The sequence below is a fragment of the Thermobia domestica genome, chromosome 17, assembly GCF_964235325.1.
Source record: "Thermobia domestica chromosome 17, izTheDome1.hap1.1, whole genome shotgun sequence".
Taxonomy (NCBI): domain Eukaryota; kingdom Metazoa; phylum Arthropoda; class Insecta; order Zygentoma; family Lepismatidae; genus Thermobia; species Thermobia domestica.
The window spans coordinates 155220046-155246053 of record NC_137470.1 but is presented as its reverse complement, the minus strand read 5'-3'; the positions used below and the strand labels follow the sequence as shown (position 1 = coordinate 155246053).

General features: G+C 35.9%; 1 protein-coding gene across 2 annotated transcripts in view; it reads right to left on the bottom strand.

The window, feature by feature from the left end:
- The window catches only part of LOC145674432 (uncharacterized), a 509074-nt gene that overhangs the window by 240225 nt on the left and 242841 nt on the right, over positions 1–26008 (bottom strand). The window lies entirely within an intron of this gene.

The following is a 26008-nucleotide window of genomic DNA, read 5'->3' as shown; positions in this document are numbered from 1 at the left end:
ATTTTCTGACGTTTCGTGACCAGTGCTTTACAAAATTGTTTCTGAACACCTAAAGTTTAGGAAACTGTGCTCCCGTTTGGTCCCGAAGCTCCTAACAACGGACCACAAAAACTAAAAATTTGAGTGTGCGATGAAGTTCTTGACTCGTTATCATGAAGAAGGTGGCGGCTTCTTCAGTCAGATCGTAACTGGAGACGAAACATGGGTTTCGCATGTCACACCCGAATTGAAGCAACAGAGCATGGAATGGAGACACACACACACTCGCCTGTAAAGGTAATGGCCAAACAGACTGTGTTCCAGCGCAAAATCATGGCGTCGGTGTTTTGGGATAGGCATATTGTTTTGTTGGTCGACTTCATGCAACGAGGAACCACTATCAATGCAGAAGCATACTGCCAAACTCTGAGAAAGCTACGCAGACCGATTCCAAACAAAAGACGCGGCATGCTGACAAAGGGCATTGTCCTTCTCCATGACAATGCAAGACCTCACACTGCAGGTCAGACCCGCGATTTGTTGGACAGTTTTAGCTGGGAAGTTTTAGACAACCCACCCTACAGTTCTGATCTTGCGCCGAGCGATTACCATCTGTTCCTCCACCTCAAACAACACCTCAGTGGCAACCGTTACAATGATGACAACGATGTAAAAACGGAGTGAACTCTTGGTTATCGGAGCAGGCGGCAAGTTTTTATGAAGAGGGTATTTTGAAATTGGTTGAGAGGTATGATAATTGTTTGAACAAACTTGGCAACTACATCGAAAAACAGAGTAAAGTATGTACTTTCTGAAAATACATTTACTTTTTTGAAATAACCTTTCCTTGTGTACTTATGTTCAAACGGACCTTACTTAAAAACATGCCTCGTATTTAAAAACAAAGTTTTAAGATAATATATTTGTATTAACTTTGAAAAAATGACCACTCCCATTGAATTATTATATTATTTCATTATACTACGATACCTTATGATAAAATAGGATACAATAGGATACAGTAGGTTTTGGAATGTAAGGTAAATTGGTGGTATTCATAAGGTAATATCAACTTTACTAAGATCAATTGTATATATCTTCCTGTAAACTTATTTATACATGAAACATATTTGTAAACTAATTGACAGTTCCAACTTACGTGGAAATTTGTATTGAGAAGAGCTGTACTTCACGGGATAAATAGGTGTTGAGAGAGATGAAAAATTATGAACCTCGTAGTGGTAGTTACAAGGGGTAGGGTTATGACTAAAGGAACAAAATTAATAAAATACTTCCGCTCTGAACATATGATCAAAACTGTTTACTTCCACCGAGGTGGACGAAGAGCAGTAGGCACCTTAGCGGAATACTCATGATGTGACAACATTGCAACGCATGCTTCTTCAAACGTCAATTCGTTTCTTACCTTGCTCCGAGAAACGAAGAAAATTCATTTTTCTGCCGCATATCTAAATTTTGCATTAACTTAATGTAATGAATCCTAAGGTAATCGAAGAATTTTTTCTGATTTATTTATGGGATAACAAGCATATTTTACTGTAAGTATGAAAATTGAATTGTAAGAAATACAATAAAATCTTCCTCTTCAAGTCTTTTTACCAGTTAGTTCGAGTCGCCTTTTTAGATGGTAGTCTTCTATCTGTTTGCCTTTTGTCATATCAATTGTGACACCACACGATACCATATCATTCTTCACACAATCTCCTCTTTTCTTCTTTCACCATCCTCGCGCTCGCTTTCAATTTTGTGGTATCCATCCACTTCATGTCCTATGCACTCAAAAGCTCCTCTTTATATATGCTCAACCCATCTCAGTTTACTTTCTTGTAGCTTTTCTAGAATTGGTCTTAGCTTTACTGCTCGGCGGATCAGTTCGTTCTTTATTCTCCACACATACCCCCAACATATTCATCTCCTCAACATTTAACTTGTGTTTCTCTCCCTTTTTCGTCGTAGAGCATTCCGCTCCGTACGAAATTTCAGGTTTCACTACTGTTATTGTTCACTTTTTCTTTAAGGTATAAGGGTACCATACGGTCACACAATACTTTTGCGGCTTCTTTTAATTTTGCCCAACCTTCTTAATTCTAGTTTTTACATCTTCTATTCTTGCATTTTCTCGCAATATTGATAACAAATACCTGAATTTCCTAATCATTACCACCTCTTCTTCATGAAGTAGTATTCTTTTATTGTCGATTACATTTTTCCTGAAAGGATAATCCAAATATTCAGTCTTACGTTTGGTAATTCTAAGCTCTTTCCTCTCAAATGATCCTCCTTGTTATTTTATTCTTGCAGTATTGTCTTGGTAATTCACCAGTATGATGTCCTCCGCAAGTAGGATGTTTCAAGGTGCTAACTCTTGGATATCCTTCGTAAGCTCTTTCATCACAGTTGCAAGAAGGTATATGTTAAGACTAGAACCTAATTAAGTCCCACCTTGACTCTAAACTCTTTTGTTATTCCACACATGCTTTTCACACCTGTCCACCATACACATCTTGAATTATACACACTTCGGAACACACTTCTCCTTAGTATTCACCAAACAAGTGGCAGTGACATTCTATCATACGCTTTCTCTAGGTCGATAAAAATCATATGAAGGTCCTTCTGATATTTTCTGCACTTTTTCGTTAGCATCCTAAGTGCAAGTATTCCATCCGTTGTCGGCCGTTCGGGCATGAAACAAAATTGGTTCTCTGTTATTTCCGTCTCTTCCCTCAATCTTGATTCTATTACTCTTTCCCATAGCTTCATTGTGTGGTTCATGACTTTATTCCCGTGTAGTTGCCACATTCTTGCACGTCTAATTTATTTTTAAAAACCAGCACAACATATTTGGTTTTCCATTCATTTGGCAAATTTTCTGTTTCCAATATCCTATGAAAACTTTTACTAAATCACTGCACTTCTTCTTTACCTAAAATTTTAGCGACATTATTCGATCCTGGGGCTTTACCACTTTTCATTTTTTCATGCCATTTTCTCGTTGTGTCATGGTCACAGACTAAAGTAGTCCCTGATTCGTGAGTAGACGTATTAGTTTCCCTCAGGATTTCTTCATTAAAAAGTTTATGGAAATACTCCTTCCACTGCTTTTTTATCTTCTCTTTACTTGTTACAACTTCATTAATCGTGCTCTTTCCCTGAGTGTTACTGATACCTTGGTCTATTCCTCTTTCATGTGATTCTCTTGTTCCTTCATTTACTTTACTTGTGATGTGGAAATTTTCTTCCGAATCTTTTCTGCACTTGTCCCATCTAGTTTCCACCACTTGCTTCAAACAGGAATATTTAGTCGTTTCCTCTCTACATTTTTCTTTGATATCGGCTACTACGATGCAATCTTGCTCCATTTGACTCTTATTATCTTTCAGTCGTTTACATTAGGTAGGTTCTATTGCGCGCGAGGTATATCATGAGCTGTAAGAAGCGGAAGGTAGGAAGAACATTATCCGCTGTGAGGACGACAGTGGAGATAGAGGGAAGTATTTTTGGTAGTTTCTATCCCATTCCGATACTAACGTCGAACATTAGTAAAAACTGTGGATAATAACTATGAACGTAACATATTATATGATAGGCCTACCTGTAGCTTGAAGTATCTATAAAGGTTCAATGCCGCCCGTACAATCTATATCATTTTCTTCGTCTTCCATCTCGTCGTCACTTTGTTCTAAGGGATTGCTATTACTGTCACCGTCCTCGGCCAAGTTTAACTTAATATTTCAGTAAGAACGTCTGAGGTTCCATTTGCAAATATGCTTGTTCACATCTTCGTACTTAATTACGCCTTGTCTTCCACTCTTCCGCTGTTATCATTGTAAACTTCTCTCCGGCGAGTTTCATAGCGTCGTTGATGAATGAGGTAGTACCTATTAACTGTAGTCGATATAAACCCTGTCGGGTTTAGATTAGGGTGATACGGCGGCAAACCAAGGACTGAATGTTTATACTTAGCAGGGAGCAAGAGTATTTTAAATGTCCGAAAAAGAGCTTTATTGGCTTTGATTAATTCATAAAGTTCTGGTTTGTACATATTTTCTCTGAAAGGAATATTATGTCTTCCATGCCGATCGATCATTACACCTTTACAAGATGTTGATATAGGGAATGGATCTAAGTAGGTATTGTGATATGTTGTATTGTCTATCGTAATAGCTGAATTACCTGAAAAGTTACGAATTAGCTGCGACTTCAGCCATTCTTCTCAGTTTTGATATTTTATGTCGTTGTGATAATCGCCAGATTTCGTTCCAGATTTGAATACGACAAACGCGTTTAAAGTAAAACATTTTTTTTCATGCACCAGCACACAAGATTATCCGGCGTTGTCCTTTGGATATTGGTGTGAGTAAACCTGTGTTCTTATCGTTCCATGCATACTGTTTTGTGTGCGACGAATGCAAGTATGTCTCATCCATGTAAATTATAAGGCGTTTCTGTCTTCTGCAATGATCTATAGCTTGTAAATAGACAAATTTCTTTCCTAGAAATTCATCTTTTTCAATAAGTAGTCGCCTATTGTGTTCAACCTTAATCCATCGAAATCCTAAGGAACCGATTATTTCCCGTAAAAACCAAGTGCTTCCATTAAAATGATCTTTTCTCGAAGTATTCGGAACAGAGATTTTACAAAAGGTCATTGACCGTAAACATTAACATGAAATTCATTGTGGTCCCCCGTATTCGGAGTAGAAAATCTCGTTCCCATGATTTTTCCCCCTGCTTATTCAAGACACGTTTTACTGTACTCACTGAAACCCAGATAGTTTCAGACACCCGTTTTGCACTTGTTTTACGTTAATTGAATTTCCATTGTTAGCCTCTGTCTTCACAAAATTATAAACATTAACCAAAATATCTCTGCTTTGGATGTGAATCACTTTCCTTTTTCAAGTTTTCTGCGGTTCTTTACCATCCATTATGATAAAGAAAGGAAACAAACCAGCGCACATCACAGGTTATACAGCATAGAGCTATACACAAAAATACCACACTTCACTGAACACAAGAACACAATGCCCAGTTCGGGTTCCTTATGTGTCTCTCAAGACACCCCATTTGTGTCATAATATCCAACCCGGGATGGGGGGATAATAATAGGACTACTTTGTTTTACCAGCGAAAATTACAAACTTCCCTGTATGAAGGAGTTAGCAGGTATGTAGCCACGATTTCCTTAAGGCTAGGTTGTGGTCCCCTGAATGAATGGATTACAAATATACGTCGTGTTATGTGATATAATTTTTACTTACTTTACGATCATCATGCATTGTTTTAAGAACGAAGGAATAACCGAATAAGGAAACTTTTAATCGACCAAGTACACTTTTACTCTTCATAAATAAGTAGACTACTTTATTGTTCAGATCTTTCTAAATGAAGATTAGAAATGGAAGTCTACAAATAGATTCAAAATGTACTTGTCATTCCTTCCCAGAAATGCTTATAGTCTCTAAAGATTAGTTCACCATTGTGGCAGTTAACAACACTATTAGGATTACCTGTTTATTTCATGCCTGTTGGCCACGACTTTCAAGGTCATAGCTCATGCTATGTCTCCCGCGCTGTATGTCCTCGATGAGATAAAGTCGATCTCACACCTTGATCTGCTACTCTTGTGATACGAGGTGTTGTTCTTTCTTCTAATAGCAAGTATTCAGGATAGGAAGGTCGTATGCTTCCACCGCTTGTAGAATATTCTTGCCTCCCTTATATTTATCTTTCAATCCATATCCTCCATGTATTTTTCCATATCCTGATCTTGATCGTCTTACATAGCCATTTAGATATGCTACGGCAACTTCTCATGTAACGAACAATTCTGCAGACTACTACCTCCTTCCATCCAAAATTCTTACTTTGTCTCTTCATCCCACCAAACGTTAGGGCATAGTCTATGACTATATTATTTTTTTTCTTTTTGCTGGCACGAGTTTGACTATCATAATTATGTGGCTTACTCTCTTCACGCTCACCAATTTCTCCTTTATATTCTTGTCCAAGACAATTCTAGCGCCACGTTGTTTCCCGTATATATAAGCTTCTATCTACTTCCTATTTCGTTTGATCTTGAATCTTTTTTTTTAGTCTCTTGAATGTATGTTATGCTTACTCTTCTTTCTCCCAGAGTTTACGATAACACGTAGCTCCTGCATATCAAGATTCCAATGTTCCACGTTTCTATTCTCATCTCTTGGTTCTGAACTTCTTCAGCCCCTTCATTTCATTGCTGTGGGGCTGCCTTTGCTGACTTGTCAGGGCCTTAGGGCGATCAATCTGTGCGTCAGTTCTGGGGTAGGCACTACATTGTTCCTCACTCACATTCCTTTTTCGATCTGTATTTGATTTCGCAATATTTTTTTTCTTTAACCGGCTGTTCCCAGACTCAGCTCCGATCTGCAGGACCAGTAATTTCTTTCGAGGATTCCTTTTTATTTTCAAAGCATTATTACTAATAAAATTTATCCAACTACTTTTTTCTAAATTAAAAAAAAACTGCTACTATAAGTTACAGACATGCTACCAAATTTATAGATCTATCATGTCCTACTGAAAGTTACCAAACTACTAGTGAAACTTAGGAAATATCTTCTTAGAATACTAAATTTATGAAAATCATAGTGTAATGAAATACAGACAAATAGATGATCCACAATTGTTTGACTGAAAGTAAGGGAGAAAGAAAAGCGGAATATAGTTAATCCACTTTAAATTAAATTATTTTACTGTACATTCTAAAATTATTTTAATTTATATAATTTCCTTATTTATTTCAACACAACAAAAAACACCTGTTAATAGTTTTAATTAGTCCTCTAACATTACTGTTACACAATTAATGATATGGAATTTGTCAACAAATAAAGACTAACTATTTGACTCACTTATTCCAAGAAAAAGTTTTGTTTTCTCATTTTCCTTTTATTGTGTTTGAAAACTTTGATAGATATGGCATTCTATGTGAGTCTAATATATTGACATTTGATTTTGCCGAAATAGCCATGTTATATAAGGTACACATTCTTCTAACAGGTGATATCCAATAAATTTTTGCGTCGTTTCGTTAGGTGAAAAGTTATAAGCCAGGAACAGTTTCAGTTGATCGAAAAATGAAACTAGGTTTATGATAGTATGTTCTGTAAATCAATGTAACTATATATCGTAAGAAGCGCAAATGAGAGCCAGTTTTCCTAGTTTCAAGCGACTCAAGTGAATACTATTGTAAGAGTCTGTGTCCATTTAAAAAAAAAATCTTTGATAGGAATTTGATCCTTAGCAGGTTATGAAACATGAAAATTTAAATTGTATTAGTTCAGGTTAACATGTATCGATTTAGTTCGGGGATTTCATGTTATTGCTGCATATTCTAGTTTAGAAATTACATATGCAGCATAAAATCTTATATGAACATAAGCATTTTTGAGCTAATTTCCAAACCTTATTACAAAGCTGGGATTTCAATACGCTGCACTTACTGTTTGCTTAATATTTAGGTCAATTCTAATATTTGATCTTATTGTTCTTCCAAGATCATGTATATGATCAAGTCTCTCTATTACTGCATTATCGATTTCATATTGAAATTGAAAAAATGAAATAAAATCTTTCAATTTTACGTCCCACGATTGCGCCATTAGGCTAAAAGAGACGGTGATGAGAAATGAATAAAATCGTGGAATTACGAAAGTAAGAGGAAACGGGAGAACCCAAGAAAAGCCACGAGCACGGTGTTTTTACACAACAAAGTTCACACGGCGCGAGCTGGGATCGAACCAGGGACCCGAAACAGTGGAGGTGAACGCTCTACCACTAAGCCACTTCGCCCGCTACATATAGAAATTGAAAGAAATAAGTTTTTTCTAGTGTACACAACTACTCTGCACTTTTTTTATAGCATTTAACAATAATTTGCTGATTTTATACTTGTGATATGAGTTGATGTCACTTTGCAATGCGACAGTATCTCCTTTGGTAGTCGTGAACGATATTTTTTAACGTCATCTATGTATGCCATTTTATATGATGGTATTATGCTGGGTAAATCATTAACCCTTGCAACATATACGTAGTTTACGTTCCTGAATATAGGTTGACACAAATCCACGTATTTTTTTGTATATGAAGTTGTTAGCAAGACGTATACATGACTAATGGCGTCAAAAGCCTTACTAAAATCTGTACATACCATATGGTTTTGATATTTGTTGTCAACTCCTGTAGGTAAATAATGGGTAAAGTTAGCAAGATGTTATTTCTACTTTTTAAAGTATACTTTTAATACATTTACAAGAACCAATTTTGTTCTAGACAAATAATTGGAAATATTTATGTATAACTATTTTGAACATTTTAGTAGTTAGAGAAATGATAGGAATCGGACGATATTTATTTATGACATTTCAATCATTCATCTTAGGTTCATCTTAGGACAAATACTTGCCAGTTTGCATGTAACAAAAAATGAGAACTAGCTAATGTTGTGCTGTCTCGCATGAGAACTATACCGGAAGATTAGAGGAAACTATAGAAATTTAACAAACTATGTTAGGTTGGTACAAATAAAATGACTGTTGGGTCTAGTGGAAACCTCACCTCAGTAACAACATAGAGGAATGGACTAAGATTACACATCTAACATCATAAACTCTGTACTATTCCAGCAAACACTCTGAGTTACTCATATATTCAAGAGCTACACTATAGAGAACAATTGTGAAATGTTTGGTACTATTTACAATCGGAATTAAATATATTTTTGTTCATCAATTGGATAATAAAAACAACGTTACGAAGATTCCTTTCTGCTTAAGTTGCACACTCAAAAAAATCTAAATTTTAAAGTTAAGGAAATGTTTAAGGTATGTCTATTTGATTCTAAATCTAATATAATACTCACCAAGTATGTATGAAGAGAAAAATTCTGATTTTCTCTTTTGTATTCCCAAGAAATTTAAGTTTCTTTAGATGTTAATTGGTCAGAGTGTTGCTAGAGTAAAAGTGATATGCAATGCTTAAAATAATTAACTATTACTTTCTTAATGAAAGCATATAAAATGAAGTATATTAAATACTTTACTTGAATTACTGACTAATTCAGTTGAAACTAATTCCATACAACTATGAAGTAATTTATAATTACTCCGTTATGCGAAGTATATATGTCAAGTGCCTGAAGTGCAAACTTAACAATGTTATATTAAAGTTTGTTAGATATTTCTATTTGTCGCACAACGCTGTACTTTGACAAAACATCGATTGTTACAATTTTACTCGTGGTGAAATGTCTTTAAAATTATGTCCATATTACATAGGTGATTATTAACAGAGGGATATATTATATAATGATATTTGATCAACATGCTTCAACTATTGGAACACCTCTAACCATGTGGTTTATTAGGACTGAAATTGTTGCTAATTTTTTCACCTCCAATTAATTTTGTGAAGTGAGTCATTAGGAGTGGAACACTTCCTACCTCTTAGGTTTATTTCCTTATAATAATACCTGGGACTGTAATAAGGATCTGTAATAGGGAATAAACAATAAAACAAGTATAAAATGTAAGGTAATTTAATTTTTTATGTGGCAGAAGTATACTGTGGCGAATTTCCATTTAAGTGGTTTACTAGTTTCTAAGTCAATCATGCTCTTCGAACATACTCGTAAATTCTGACATTGCCTGAACATACAAACACACACAGAGAGCAGACCGTCATTCTTGGAATACTGTAAATTAAATTATTAAAAGTAAACTATAACCTATTAATAATACCAAGACTGCAATTGTGCCACGAAGGAAATATCGACAAAGAGAAATTTGACACATTGCACAATTTCAGCAGGTTGACAACATTACCAAACAAACATAACGATATTATTTTCCAGTAGTACTACATTGGAGTATTACTTACATCTAATTTAAATGTTTATCAAAACCACATATGCACTTCAGTGTAAGGAGACTACAGAATCACTAACATCAAAATTTTCGGAGGCCTCTTCAAGAGTAATAACTCAGCTAACGTGGACGGACAGGCAATGGAGACCAAAAATACCTTATCATCAAAACTGTAATCGCGATGTATACCTTGAACACATGTAAAAACGTTATAATATAGTCAATATTTCAGATTTCTCTGAATAATTTATTTGTAAAAGCTTCTTAGATAAGTATTGCATCCAGTCGCGTAGTTTTCTAAAGACTAGAGATGCAAAAAAGCCGGCTTTTTTGAATCGATGGTTTTTTTCACATAAAAAGCCGGCTTTTTTGGGAAAAAAACGAGAATTTTGGAAATTTTGGCTTTTTTCAACTTCATGATTTTTCTATCTAAATAGCTTTCTTATAGTATATTCTATAGTTAGATAAAAATTCCATGACCTGAATGTGATATTTCGCTCTGAAATTCACCATCAAGATGGATGAAGCACATGTTTTACGAATTAAAGCTAACATGAAGAATGTAGTATTTGAGGGTAATTTTAGAGGCTATTTAACTTTATTTTAACTTTTGAGTTATCGACATCTTTTTTCTTCTCTAGTTTGTCATCCGTGTTTCATTTCTAAGAGCTTTTAGTACTCTAGCTTCTAGCGCAAAAGTTAAACTTGCCCGTTTTTCTATTTATCCGTCAAAGCGTACGTTTTTCAATATATCCGTCAAACCGTACTTCCACATTTCTGTTATACTGTAGCTGTGAAGTGATTTAGCAATAATTTTCCGGACACAACCTTGAATACCAATTTATACAAATAATCAGTAGCGGATTTAGAAAAGTACTTTAGGAGGGTTTTTTTCTTATTGTTTCGTTTCCTAAAAAGTCCTAATTTTATTTGGGAAGTGCTTGAAGTTTATGAGTACAGGCATAACTAATATTTCGTTTCGTTTATATGTTTAGCAATAATCTTCCGGATACAACTTTAAAAATCATTTTATACTGAGAATCAGTGGCGGATTTAGAAAAGTAGTTTGGGAAGGGTTTCTTACTAATGTTTAGTTTTTTTAAACATTCGTAATTTTTATTTGACGGGAGCTTAAAGTTTATGAGTAAAGGCATAAATAATAGATATTTCGTTTGTTGCAGACATTCCGTAACTTTGGGGAACGGGCTTCAGTCCGAAAGACCGCCCCCCTATCCTTCGCAAAACCGTCACTGCTGGTAATTAGTAATAATAACGATTTAAAAACAATAAAAAAGGAAGTCGCCCAACTCACAGTACACGCACTATTTCTACATTCACAGATGGAATGAAGAAAAGCTTTGTCAGAATGGTCGAATGCTGGTTGAATCCCGGACTTCCCGATAGAAGCGCAAAAGCTAATCACTCAGTCATGTTTGTTGTGCAGTTGTATTTAGCTTAACTTAAATATATTCCGTAGTCTTTTTTTTTTGGGGGGGGTTCCGTAATGATATGTTGAATCCCTCTTGTTAAAAATTCAGAAAACTTGAGGATTGGGTAAACTGTGATGGTGGTTCTATAAAACTTAACTGTAGAATTTCAAGAATATACAGAAACAAAAGCTCTAGATGTGCAGCCTTTAAGTGTATCATATAAATCTAAGTATTTCTCTTATGTTTTAATTTTATTTTGTTTCAAAAAGAGGGTATGGAATATTTTGAAGTAAAAATACTACATACTATTTTGCTAGTTATTTGTGTATTCTTTAAAAAGAAGTGTTTACTTTTATGGCTGGCTGATTTACACCAACTTTTTTTTTTAATAACTGGTTTAAACCACAAAAATAAAAAGAATGAAAAATGCGAATCGTGTGAACTTCATGGTAACGTTTCCAGATATCAAACTACCTGCAATAGTTTTTTTCCCCTTTCACCTTTGAATCAAGGTGTCCCATGTTCAATTCTCGGTCGAACCACAATCCTTCTTTCATGCGTAACCCAAGTAGCGGTTCGGATGTCAGTTTAAGCGAAAGTCTTCTCCTTGATAACCTCGGTATTTCGTAAGGATGTTAAGCCTAAATATACGAAACAAACCAAATTCTATATTTCTACATGCCTAAATGTGTGTTGTTTTATAAAGAAGCCAATATTGCTTAAATATATTGATAGAAATTGGCAAAATTTATCGATTGCCTACGTAGCTTCCAACATTAGCTTGGATTGGACTTTCAATGATATCTACGTACCGGTACTAAATTTGTAATTTAATACCTCAGTTTTAGCGTACTGATTATGGTACGTTGACCTTTAAATTTTACATGCAAAGCAATAACAGGATTTTCCCGTTATTGTCTTACATTTCAAGTAATGACGGGATTTTCCCAATGGCTAGGGCGGGAGATTCTCAACTTAAGAAATTTACTGACCGCACTTCTTTAAGCTTATGGGAGTTCTTCCGGCATAACCCCGCTGTTGCATAATAACATCAAGGCGAAACAAACTTAGGCTATTTCTGTGAATATGTAATATAAATACATAAAGCAAAAAATCTAAGTCAAAAAAGCCTGGTTTAAACCAAAAAAGCCTGGTTTAAACATCCCCCGAAAAACGGGCTTTTGGCATTTTCAAAAACAACCACGGTTCTTTCCAACTCTGCTTACTTTTGTATATAGGAGGTTAAAAAATTCTTATTATATACATTGGTTAATCCTGTGGAATTCATAATGTAAATATGTTGAAGAAAAATTGTTTGAAATATTTTTTCGAAATTCATAGTTTATTTTCGATGTTTTATATTATTATCAGCATCAACCACTAATTAAATGATTTTTTGTGTTATAGAGAAGCGATACAAAGTCTGTTTTATCAATTTAAAGCAGTATTTTGAAAAAAGCCCAACATTTCCGAAGCAAAAAAGCAAAGCAGAAAAAACCGAGTTTTTTTCCAAAAAAGCCGGGTTTTTTCCGAGCCCTTGCATCTCTACTAAAGACACAAAAAACATAATGGCGTTTAGATCAAGTTTATACCTCAAATCGTTCAAGAGATATCAAAACATGGGTAGTGTCTGTAATACTGTTCCATATTTGGAATTACTTCGTTTAAAAAGGCAGAATGTGGTTAGGGTTGCCAACTGACCGGTATTTTACAGGCTGATTTTTTTTATTTTGTCGTGCTGAACTGTGTGTTTTAAGGTTAAAAATAGCATCATTCATCACCTGTTTTGAGGATTTTGCACGCATGCCGGTAATTTCATATTTCATAGTTGTCAGCTCTAATTGTGTTCGATTATAATTACAGTAACAATAAAACAATTTCTACTCTTCTGAGAACATATAGGTTAAAATGAAGTTGCCTCGTTACTCTCTAATAAAACATCGAATGACACTCTATTGGAAGCTTTTGCAATATGACACTCCCTCCGGTGCTCAGATTGCTGCAGTCATTTTGTCCAAAGGATCTGCTTTCATTAGCAGAACGATTGGATAGAGGGCAACGAAAATAAACTCCATGGTGTAAAGTTGTTCTGTCCATTTGACAGATGTCGTGTAGTATAGTCGAGCCGCTCTATGAACCGTCGTCGAACCACGTAGCACTATCATCTTGAGCAGGAAACAGCTCGCTTTTCTTTGGCTGCTAATTACTTGATGTTCTTGAAAGTACTCGGCTGTTGACATGTCATCCCAATAAACAAAAGCCATACAGCTGGGGAAGTTGTTGGTTGTGTGATAAATTGCAATACAGCATCAACTCCATGTGCTTCCAGAGCAATGAGGTTAAACAAGTGGGTTGGGACAGAACGGGTGTAACAGCAGCGGAAGTATACTTACCGATATGAAGTGATTATCATGGCTCCCTGAAACGTCGGACACTCATATTATATAGTTTTGTCTAGTGATAGATTTGATATGTGTTTAGCGTTCAGTTCAGCAGCAAGGCTATATGAGACGTAGACCTAGATCTTAAACTTGGATCTGAAGCACATGAGCTCCCTCCGGGAATCAACTCCGGGTCTCCCACGTAATGAATTGGGAAAATTTGTTTTACGTAATGAATTGGGAAAATTATATTAAAGCTGTCACTTTTTTTCCATCGCGAGGAGGCCAAAGTTTGATAAACAATTGAGGCATAATGTAATAATGTTAAAACAATATTTAAAATGTCGCAATCATACCCCAACAAAATAAAAACGTATTCTTGTAGTGCTCAAATTATCTAAAACAATTTTCACTTCGGCCCGTTGAAAATTTTTACTGACGCATTGTGTTCAAACATTTATCAATAATCGTATAATGCAGATCGGATGTGCCTAATCTATAGTTCAATAATTTCAATGTGACTATAGGAGAAAGAGCTGAGAAAACAAGTTCTAGGACTTACAGCTAAACTGAAATTTGGGAAGCCTAATTGATTGCACCACGAAACGAAACAATATCTTTATTAAAAAAAAAAAACAACAGACAACAGTGGAAAGTAAAAGAGGGGAGCGGAAGTTAATAGCTTTCTGGAATTTTATCAAGTATAGTGCCCTCCTATATAAGCTAACTTCTTGGGACGCCACAGCCAGTTCTTGGTACTTGTCGTGGATCTGGAGACTTGAGCGGTTGTGGCCGGACGCAGTTTATATCGATTTAAACTTCCAATAATTTCGTAGTTCTGACCAAAAATGTGTATATCTATCTATCTATCTATCTATCTTTATTTCGAGGCTAAAGGGTTATTCAAAAAGCGCGCTGGGTTTGGAACATCTGGGACATTTTGGTTTCTCGGTTGCCGATATTGTTTTGTATTGCTGCTCTATCCACAAACATTCCTACTGTCGCCTTCGTCTGAATTTTTCGCATTTCTTCAGTCTGTGTCTAACCATGGAACAGTTTACTATAGCGCAACGTGTGCTAATTGTAAAAACCTTTTATCAGAACGGATCGTCTCATTTCGCATAATGCTGACCAGCAATAGCCCTCGAGGTCGTGCGACATATCTCCTTGTGGCCGTTTTCTTTGGGGAACTCATTGGTGTAGGTCAATAAACCCCTTTCCATCCGTGAATTATTGAAATAAATTCGACGAGTTGTTGACGAAATCCAGGTGAACACTTATCAGGCAATCATAGCGAATTTCACAAAGAGTTATTGCATGTCAGTGCAGTAGAGGAAGTCATATGCCTGACGTCATTCACTTTACCTGATATCGTAATGTGTGATGAACAGGTTTAGTTTTCAAAACACACTAACAAAATTCATAAGATTCATAATTTCATTTAACAAAACCAGCGCGCTTCTGGAATAACCCTATGCGTTTGGGAACGGTGGGTCTATCTGTTCAGTCGGAATTCGTTTCATGATCTTCGACACTTCTATATTTCTGAATCTACTTCTGTCAGGATAACGTGGTGTCAACTGTTATTGGCACCACTTTCAAGCTACGTCTCCTGTTCTAGCGTCCCAAAATGTCTCTCTTGAGCACTACTATCTGGTCCCTAACCAATGTTGGTGAATGATCATTATTAATCCAGAAACCTAGCGAAATGGTGAGTATCGAAATAGATCACTCGTACAAGAAGGCAAGACACGCGCTTGCATCTGTAGAATATTTGATAAAAAAGAGTTCATGTCTTATTTATTGCAATTACTAACATAAATTATGAGAGTTTTACGTAACCAGTCTGTATTCTTCTTCGTGTGGTCTGCTGACGGCTGACAGGGTATGCGAAAAGTACAAGTCGTAATATCTTGATGATCCCTGATATTTCATCATACGCAGTATTAATAGTGAACTGATAGCAACTTTTTTTTAGGATTTTAATATATTGTTTTACAACTACCGGTATTATCAAAAACTCAAAAGGAGGAATAAAATATATTTCCTGTGCTTGTACTACAACGTAGTTTGTTGCAACGAAAATTGCTTTGTCGGGCGATAGGCTCCAATGTTGGTATTTCAATAGAAGGACATAGTTCTTCGATTTCTCGTAAGGTGAGTGCTCCTCAAAATCGGGCTGGTTTAAACCGAGAAACCTATTCTATTTTCCTCCTATAATTTCTATGCAACTCATTTCAGTAAAATCATGAAATGAAACAGAAAGGAGAGATGAATATGAGTCATTCTTCATTTATATGATCTTTTTTCAGTTTAACGTCCCACGTTATTGAACTTTAGGATAAAGGAGATGGATGATTAAAGGAAGTGAATAAAGAAGAATTGTTGGAATTAGAATGTGGGAGGAAACCAGAGTATCCCGAGAAACCTCACGGATATGATGCTGTTCACTTACCCGAGACTCAAACCAGGGACCCCAAACATCAGAGATAAGAGCCACTGAACAACTATGATCTCGTATTTGTGTACGAGTAAGTCAGTTGAAGAGGTTGAGATTCGAACCAAGTTGAAACACACACACTACAAGTGTCAACGCGTGTCTTGTTTTATTGCACAAGTAACGTACACTAATGCTCAGCATTTCGTTAGATCTCCGGATAAACAAAATCCCATCTTGAATATGAGTTCGGGGTCAGAGAAAATCGTGATCAAGAGAGAGAATTTGGGAAGCTAAAAGATAAGACTGACACCCGAGAGAGGTACAATGGAGAGTTGCCATGCAGCTAATCGTGCTGAAGTAGATTTAGAAATGTGTAAGTGAGAAAGATCTTGAACCAAGAGCCGACTGACCAGATCAGACGAACGTTTCCAAACGCGGAAGACTCGAATTTCATTTCCAATGGGAGGTAATGTACTTCGGATCCCACGTTAAGCTGTAGGGCCTGTTTGATATGGACTAGCTGCTGAAAGGAACGCTAAGTTTAATCAAACCAAATCAAAGCAAGATCCAGCGTTCCCAAACGTTGCTTCGCTTGTATCATGTGTGTGTGTGTGTGTGTGAGGGAGAAAGAGAGAGCAATCGATATTGGTCCACAACAACGAACTCAATGCTCGTTTACAGTTGCTGCTCGGAGCATCCCAAAGAGCCAACTGATTTAGAAAGGTACTGTGCTTGAGATCCTTCCGCATAGTATTCCCTTCCCCTCTCCGTCTTTTACATTCCACCTTTGTCAACTATTTCCTTTTCTCTTTGTTTAAGATTTTTTTTCATTTCGCAGTGTAGTCATTTAGATCCTAGTTTAGTTTTAAGTCTTAGAACTAGGTTTGTCAGCATTTTTAGCGATTATTCTCCGGAAATTACAAGTTACAAAATTGGCATCTCTTACTTGGATACTATGATTACTGATAAATCTTTGAACATATTGCGTGAGTAAAAGTTACGAACTGACTGAAGCAAATTTTTTAAGTAATTTGCAGACTGTAAAAATGTGTTTACACTCTATTGAGAATAAATGATGCATTTTGAATATATTTTTTAAAAATGTTACATTATGAATATTTCTTAAAGACGTTCGAAATCCCTTTTGTTTCAGTAAAAGATATTAAACACTTTTACTCCAAATTTTGCCAACTAATTACGTAAACAGGCTGCAACTTTTGCCTGGTGTTGTAGTTTGGTTCTTCAATTTTTGTCCTTTTTGACCCTTCCTAATTCAAATGCATATACTACATATATAGAGAGACAGAGTGTGTGTGTGTGTGTGTGTGTGTGTGTGTGTGTGTGTGTGTGTGTGTGTGTTAGTAGGAGGAAAATGGACACGCTAAGCAAACAAAAAAAAGAAAGAAAAAGAAAAGAAACAGTTTAAAATACAAATATTTAGTAACTTATCAAAGAAGGAGAAACAACAATACATAATGAAAACTTTTCACTTCCACAACACATCGCATGAGAGAAAACATAACATTTAGCTTTTAGTTGTGCAGCTTGATACAAAGCTATTGTAAAACACATTTTTTTCTCTAGCTCTAGCATAGGCGTCGGCAAAGGGGTCGAATGGGTCGGTCGACCTTCCTGGAAATCTAGTTAATATTACCTTGATCTTGAAGTAGTCAAGTATAATTGAACTTAGAAGGAGTTTCCGGAGACAGGATCGTGTGTTCCCTCCGTAGAACTTCACGATTATTCCTGTTTTCAAAATCTCAAACGTTAAAAGAATCAAGCAAGTTATCCTCAATCGTTCCCATAGAAAATGAAGAGCCACATCTTTTAATACTTCTGCAGTGGTTTCCTTTGTAATGCAGAATAAAAGTGTTTCTCTGACTCATTTGTCCGACCTTTGCAACAATCGGAAAAGTATGAGCATTTAACACATATGATGTTAAAATAACCCAAAAATTCTGTTTGTGAAGGCAATAATGTCACCGACTCCTCTGCATTTGTTTGCCCTTTGGCTGTAGCAAGGTGATCCTGAATGACCCCGCCTCATTTTAAACCAAGGATCTTGATGGATTACAGAGAGAGGAAGAGGCCGAGAAGTCAAAACTGCAAATGGAGCAGCAGGGACAATGATTCTAATGCTGTCAAACATTGTCTTCCTTGTTCTTAGTAGCGTTCTGAGCAGAAAGAAATTGAACTTTTTTTCCTATGAGACCCCGCGGTTTAAAAGTACAATGTTATTTTTAGAGTGGAGGATGAATATTGACCCTTTTGAAGAAGAGAAATGTTTAGTTTTGCATAGTTGGTTGTGTCAGTTATTGGAAATCGGTGTTTCTGGTGTGCCATATAGGCGGTTTTCGTTTTCAAAACTTCAAAGTTGCTCGGGAGTGTCGGAAACTGATAACTGTGTGTGGTTTTCGATCTATGGTCTCTTTCCGAGTTTAGAGGGTGTTTTCCCTTAGTTTATAATTTATTTAATATCTCATGTGTAGGTGAGTGAATTAGAAAGAATTGCTTTTCAAAAATTAATCATGCATAAGCATAAACAAATGAAACTCGATGTTTTTCTAAAACAGCAAGTGTCCTCAGAATTGGAAAACACCAAACGAGATATTCTGTGTGTTGAAAATCTGAGCGAAGAAAAGGAGTTACCGAAGGGCAATATCGTTAGCGTACCTTCTCCCCAAATGTCCCCTTGTGCAACTTTATTAGGTGAGGAGACGTCCTATTACCCAAAAGACATTGGCAATTATGTAGACTTAAATTTGCAGTCAAGTTTGTCGGATACTGGTCGATATGAAATATTGATGCCGTTGCACCCGACCGAAACATATGATTTTAAACAATGTGTTATGCCAGGAAAACGCCCCTTTTTGTATAAGTGGTTTGTTGAATTACCGTGGCTAGCATATTCTAGAAAGTTGCTAGGTGGACTGTGCAAGCAGTGTGTTCTTTTTCGATCTCCGGTAAAAAGAGGATTGCAAGGGTCTTTTATACTAACAACGTTTAGAAAATACAATGATTTTTTTTGCATCTGCACGACAACACGAACAATCTCAATGGCATCGGACATCTACAGAACGAACTCAGTTATTTTCGAATGTTATGTCTGCGAAAAGTTTGCCAGTTGATTTGAAAATTGATGAAGCGACTCGGAAGCAAGTTCAGGAAAACCGAAAAAAACTGTTATCAATCATTGAGACAATTGTCTTTTGTGCGACACATGATTTGTCTTTACGAGGAAAGAAAGCTAAATCTGGCAATTTCTACGATCTTCTCCAATTTAAAGTAGATTGAGGAGATACAACATTAAAGCAACACTTTAAAACTGCTGCTCAAAATGCAAAATACTTATCTGTGCATACTCAAAATGAATTGATATCAGTTGCAGGCAACACTTTATATGAACAGTATATAATGCCTAAAATTGTTTCTTCTCACTATTATAGTGTGCTTGCAGATGAGACAGCTGATAATGGGGGTGTAGAACAATTGTTTCTAGGTATTCGGTTTTATGACACTGTTGAAAATCAGATGCGAGAAGATTTCGTAGTTTCATTCCATTTGGAGAGTTAAACACCGCATATATTGCTAGAATAATCCTAAAAGCATGGGAAGAACGTGGATTATCTCAGTGTGCACTTGTAGGGCAGGGTTTCGATGGTTGTTCCACCACGGCTGGATGTAGTAACAGTGTACAAAACATTATCAGATGACAATTCCCAAAAGGGTATTTTACCATTGTGCATCACATATGTTTAATCTTGTCGTTAATAAGTTATGTTCCGTTTCTTACATACGAAACACAGTGGATACTATCAAAGAAATCACAATTTTCTTTCGCGAGAGACCATTAAGAAAAAAGATATTCCAAATATCCCACTTCTTTCTGAAACCCACTGGACTTCCAAATACAGCAGCATCAGAAAAAATTCTGAACATTTCATATAAATAATGTGTGCGTTAGAAGAACTGTCAAATTCTACAATTTCTGAAACTAGATGCTTATCGTCTTTTTTGTGCAGGAACAACAGAGGCCTTTATTGTTTCTTTGTCAGTTATCAGTCAATATTCCTCGTACCTTGAGTCAGTAGCACAAATTTTGCAAGGAGTTCAGTTGAACTTAATGGCGGCAAAATCACACATTTCGGAGTTCATTTGTATGTTTAAAAAACAGAGAGATACAGCTGAAGTTACATTTCATTCGATCTTCGAAAAGTGTATTCGTGTTGATGATGAACTGAATATTCAGCTGTCAATTCCCGACTTGCATCTCGACAAGTTCATCGTGCTAATCCTCCATACACAAATTCGGAAGAATATTATCGGCGAACCATATTTATACCGTACATAGATTCTTTGTTACAGTCGCTAAATAATAGATTTTCGAAAGAACCTAGTCCAGGCTTTTCACTCTTCACACTGCATCCCCGTGAAATAAAAACACCTCTAAACTAGTATTTATGGAGATGATGGATGAAATAAATTGAATTTATGAATTTGACAATTTCCTTCCTCAAGCTGAATGCTGGTACGATTTATGGAAACACAGAAATCTAGATGAAGACAGTTTAGAGAAACTCTCTCTTTTTGATTTGTTGGATCACGCCACATTTTATCCGGCAATAAAGCAAGGAATACAAGTAATGGTTACCCTCCCCGTTACAACATGTAGTGTTGAGAGAAGTTTTAGCACCCTAAGACGTGTGAAAAGGTGGTTAAGGTCAACTATCTCTGAAGAAAGATTTACAGGATTGTGTATGATGAGTCTCCATCGGGAACTTATAAATAAAAATAAAACACAATTCATATCAGAAGTGTTGGACGCTTTGGGAAAGAACCAAGGCGTATGCAATCCTTGTTCAAGATGTAGACCTATATGACACGTAATAATGCTTATCTATATATCGAGATTTTTTATGTGCACTTTCCTTTATATTGTGTGTTCGCATTTTTAATAAATATAATTTGATTGTTCTGCGTTTTGTAAAGTGGTTACGGAAGAAAGAAAAAATTGTGCATTTTGTGTGAACTTTATGAAACAAGACAAGGAATTATTTCTACCTGGTGGCTTAGTTATTTACAAACACGAAGATGACGACGATTTTATCTTATAAAATCTGCTCTTTTCCTGTTTGGTAAGTAAAAACGTAATATTTTCGCAAATACATTTTTGACGTGTTATTTTTTAATTTCTATTTATGTGAAATGATTAGGTTCTGATTTTCATACACAAAAAAGTTTTCTTGTATTTATCGAGATCCCGAGAGCAATCTTGTTGTTACATGACTTCGCAAAGGACTGATAAATAAACATCAAGAAACAGTACTGTTATAAAATTTTCTCTTTTTGGGTTGGTTTGTTCTGAGTTTAGTGTCCCTTACAGCCCCAAGGTTGAGATGTGGACTTAAAGCTTCATATGGAATGCAAACTTCATGAGCTCAACTTCTACCGGGAATCTAACTCGAATCTCCCACACCAAAGGCACGTACGGTAGCAACATAGTCACGAACATGCATTCTCTCTCTCTCTCTCTCCTTGATTCTTTCAACGTTTGAGATGCTGAAAACAGGAATTATTATGAAGTATTAAGGAGGGAATATACGATTATGTCTTCGGACAGTTCTTCTAAAGTCAACATAGTATATGTACTTGCATGACTTCCTAATTATAATATTGTGATTTTATATATATATATATATATATATATATATATATATATATATATATATATATATATATATATATGTGTGTGTGTGTGTGTGTGTGTGTATTATTAGCGTTTGTTCTTGACCCTCCCTGCGAAAGTTTCTGGCGACGCCCATGAGCTCTAGGAGTGAAGTGCACAATTCATTGAACAATATGAGTAATATGTGTTCTATGTTTGTTGTACGATCTACTAATGTTTAGAAGAAGAGACACAAATAGTAATAAAATCTAATGTACGATACTAGTACTATAGTATCTTCAAGAGGTGATTGTTACTAATATTATTTTTCTGTGACAAAAATGAAATTTCTACGACCGACAAGTACTGCAAAATTCATAAAATCCTTTCAAATGGATTATTCACACTTCTAATAAATAAATGTGAGTTAACTTGTGTTAACCGTAATACATCCAATGGTACAGTTACCAGCAAAAGTAATTCCCCGTGATTTCTATAACTCTTAAGTCATATCAAGAACTTTTTTCTGGTACCACAAACGCCTGGACAAATACAACCCACCTTACACGTAACTTCCCAATAGTTGATAAGGCTGTGGACAATAAAACAGATTTTACTGCTTAGTTGGTAACGAAAATCTCTCCAATTATAGATTAATTTTTATTACTCGGAGCATATTATCCAATAATTTCTGTCATATATCAATGGTAATATAACTCGTGTGTAAATAAGGCATTGTTTCACAACATACTGCATGTGAGAAGAAAGAGAAGAAACGCTGCTGATACACGAGTTAGAATGGTTGACATGAAGTATAAATATCAGATCTGTTACAATAGAAGGAAATAAGTGAATAAAACTTTGTCTAAGATCGTTGAAAAATTCGAGGCATGAAGAATTCCGACCCGCTTCTTCTGTGTAGAAATCTTATTTACCCATTTCAACACTTACTTATGTAGCACGAAGACTGTTAGAAGTTGAAAACCTTTCCTGTAAGTTTATATCAGATTCTAAGGCCTGAATTAAGAGATGATGATTAGTTGAGTTAAAAAATTTTCTTCATCAAATCTTAATCTTTAGGTAACTTTTATTCCAAGTCTTTTGTTGCTTTCCTATTAATTATTGTTAATGATCATTCCAAACCCCTTACTTCTAAACAAATGGAAAGTGCATGTATTCTAGTAATGTTGTGATCTTTTAGAACTTGATATGATTATATTCATGAGAAATGAAATTGCATCACTATTGATTATTGATGTATTTTAATTTCTTTTTAGTCGATATTTAGTAGGACACCATATTTATATATGAACGGAATATGCAGTATTCAAGACACAATCTCTGATGTAGGTAAGATATAAAATAGTACTATATTGATTTCTGAAAATATATTTGTGATTCAGGAACGTTATTGTATGAGGACAAGAACTATCCAAATGTCCTTAATAATGTAACTTATTTCAGAGACATAAATGCTACCACCAGAAGATTGTAGAAACTAAAATCAATAGCAAAAACAAATAAAACACGTGTTGATACAAATATTTTGAATGTGTGATCTTTACCATTATTACCTTTTACATTGTGTTCTACGTAGACATTCTTCATGAACAACAATATCATATTTAACAATTGTGCCTAAATCTGAATAACGTTACAACGGGAGAACAAGACAAACAAAAGAAAATCTCATAAATATGAACATGTTCGGAATATATGGGATTGCACTGCACTTGCATAAGAACTAGTACATGTTGACGAGAGGAAGGCTAGCCAAGTTCGGAATGTCTAGGATTGCACTGCACTTGCATAAGAACTAGCACATATTGACAAGAGGAAGGTCAGGCAAGCCAAGGAAGAATGAGGCAGGGTAAGATGAAGAGAGAGGAAGAGAGAGAGAGAGAGAGAGAGAGAGAGAGATGTCCGAGTGCATTGACTGTATTTCTCAATTCAGTCAGAAAGTTAGAGAGGCCTTTATCCAGCATGTGTTTGAGTGAATATGTGGTAAGCGGCTTTGTTGCACTACTCACAATACCGGACCTTGGCTAGGCTCTCCTGCTCCTTTGGTCGATATACAGCCGACTTAATTCTACACAAATGTCTGACTCAGCAGTACTACAAACGTAACCATCACAACATTACATTAGGCCAGCAGCACATTGAACAAAGTCTCAGACAGCCAATTCGAGGCAAGTGAGATACGTAAAGAGATATCAGTTTCATTGACCACTTATTGAAAGCAGTCAGTATCCAATTGAGGAACAGGATTGGTATCTCGGTGGTAAAGACGCACGATCAAAAATCCGTGGAAGGAACACTAATTTCTTACTTAGAAGAGGAACTCATTTGGTGTTTATACTTGCCAAAAGTTGACAATTAAATTTCACAAATAATTTATAATTCAGCCGACGAAAGCCTTCGTAACAACAAGGATACTAATAGTTACAAATATATAAATTGTTCTTATTTATTTTATTTTAACGGAAAGATTACCCACCTGTATGCTAGTGTTCACATTGGGATAAAGAAAATATTCTACAATGATTTTGAAACTGACTGATATGATTTAAGTTATACATAGTCTATATTCATGTGTTATAAATATCGCCAATAAATATCCTATTTTTTTTTTTTTTTACTTGGAACGCCAAGTGATTTATTTTAACAATATATATGCAGAACATCACAATGACGTCATTCATCTTGAAATTCCGCACCTTGAATTTTACGCAATTGTCTTAAATGAAAACCATATCATGTGATATATCGTTTGAATAGTATCTTTTTTTTTTTGTAAAAATTGAATGGCGCTGTTACTTTTGCTCTATCGCTCACAATTACGAAGTTACGAATGTGTCCTTATTTGTATCGTTACAAGTGACTAATTACAGAATATGACCTTCACATACGCAGCGCGCATTCAGATTGTGCTGATTTGCGAAGAACAAAGCAACAGACGAAGAGATTCCAGACGATTTTAACCGCCGCCATCGGGACAGGACTCTCATCATCAATGGTACTATGCTCAAAATGTTGAAGAAATTCTAGGAAACCAGATCTGTTGAGGATCGACGCACAACTGGTAGACCACGCACGGCAACACATGAGGCAACGTCTGTGCTAATGTTGTTATGGTTCAGTAAAAGTCTCAAGAAGAGCATGCATAGTTTAGACCGTGGAGATGTGTTAGTCGCAACTCAATCACGGGCATTATGTCAGTGAATAAGTGGAACGCTTATAAACTGCAAGTTTAGCAACAGCTTTCAATAGATGATACACATCTTAAATTTCCTCAATGGATCACAGAGCAGGTATGACAAAATTTCACATTCAGTTCTGGCGTATTGGTCACTGATGAGGCAAAGTTTACTTGCAGGTCACGGTTAACAAGTAGAACGTGAGGTATTAGTTGGATAGTCATCTACATTGGTATGACGCAACCATAGATGTTCTCGGCAAAGTGATGGTGTGTTGTGTGGTGTGGGAACTCGCATTATTGGTCAGTTCTTCATCGTCAGGATCCTAACGGCGATGAGCTATCAGCGCATGTTATATGACGACATCTTGCCATCACTGCTCTACGAGGATGGGTCATTCTCTGAATTTGTAATATATATGATGTCACCCCATCGCATTACGATCAGGAGTTTCATAATGCATGGATTGGTCGGCAAGGTGCTCTGAAATGGTCACCTCGTTCTCGTGACCTGACCATACTGAAATACTACAAGTGGGGCTATGGGAAGTCTGTTGTATATGTTCTGAGAAATAAGGATGTTTAGCATCTCAATAGAGATAAGGAGAAACAATCTTACGCAGACAAGATCCGGCATGCAAATAGAACTGAATAAAGTATGATTTGTTCGCTTTTTATTTAAACTACAACGGTAACAACAAGTGTGTAGAAGTGTCACAGATTCGTAACATACCTGAATCAAAATTTGATTTTTAACTCTGAAAATATGTTGGTAAACTTTTGATCACTAAGCGCGTTATGCAAAGGAGCTTCCTCGTGGATATGTGTATAGCATACAAGCCTTTAGCGCAGGAGACCCGGGTTTGATTTCCGCTGGGAGCTCAATGTGGTTCGTATTCCAGTTCAAGCTGTAGACATATGTCTCATATAGCCTTGCTGCTAAAAGAGATGCTAAACTCAAATCTAAATCCATATCCCATTCTGT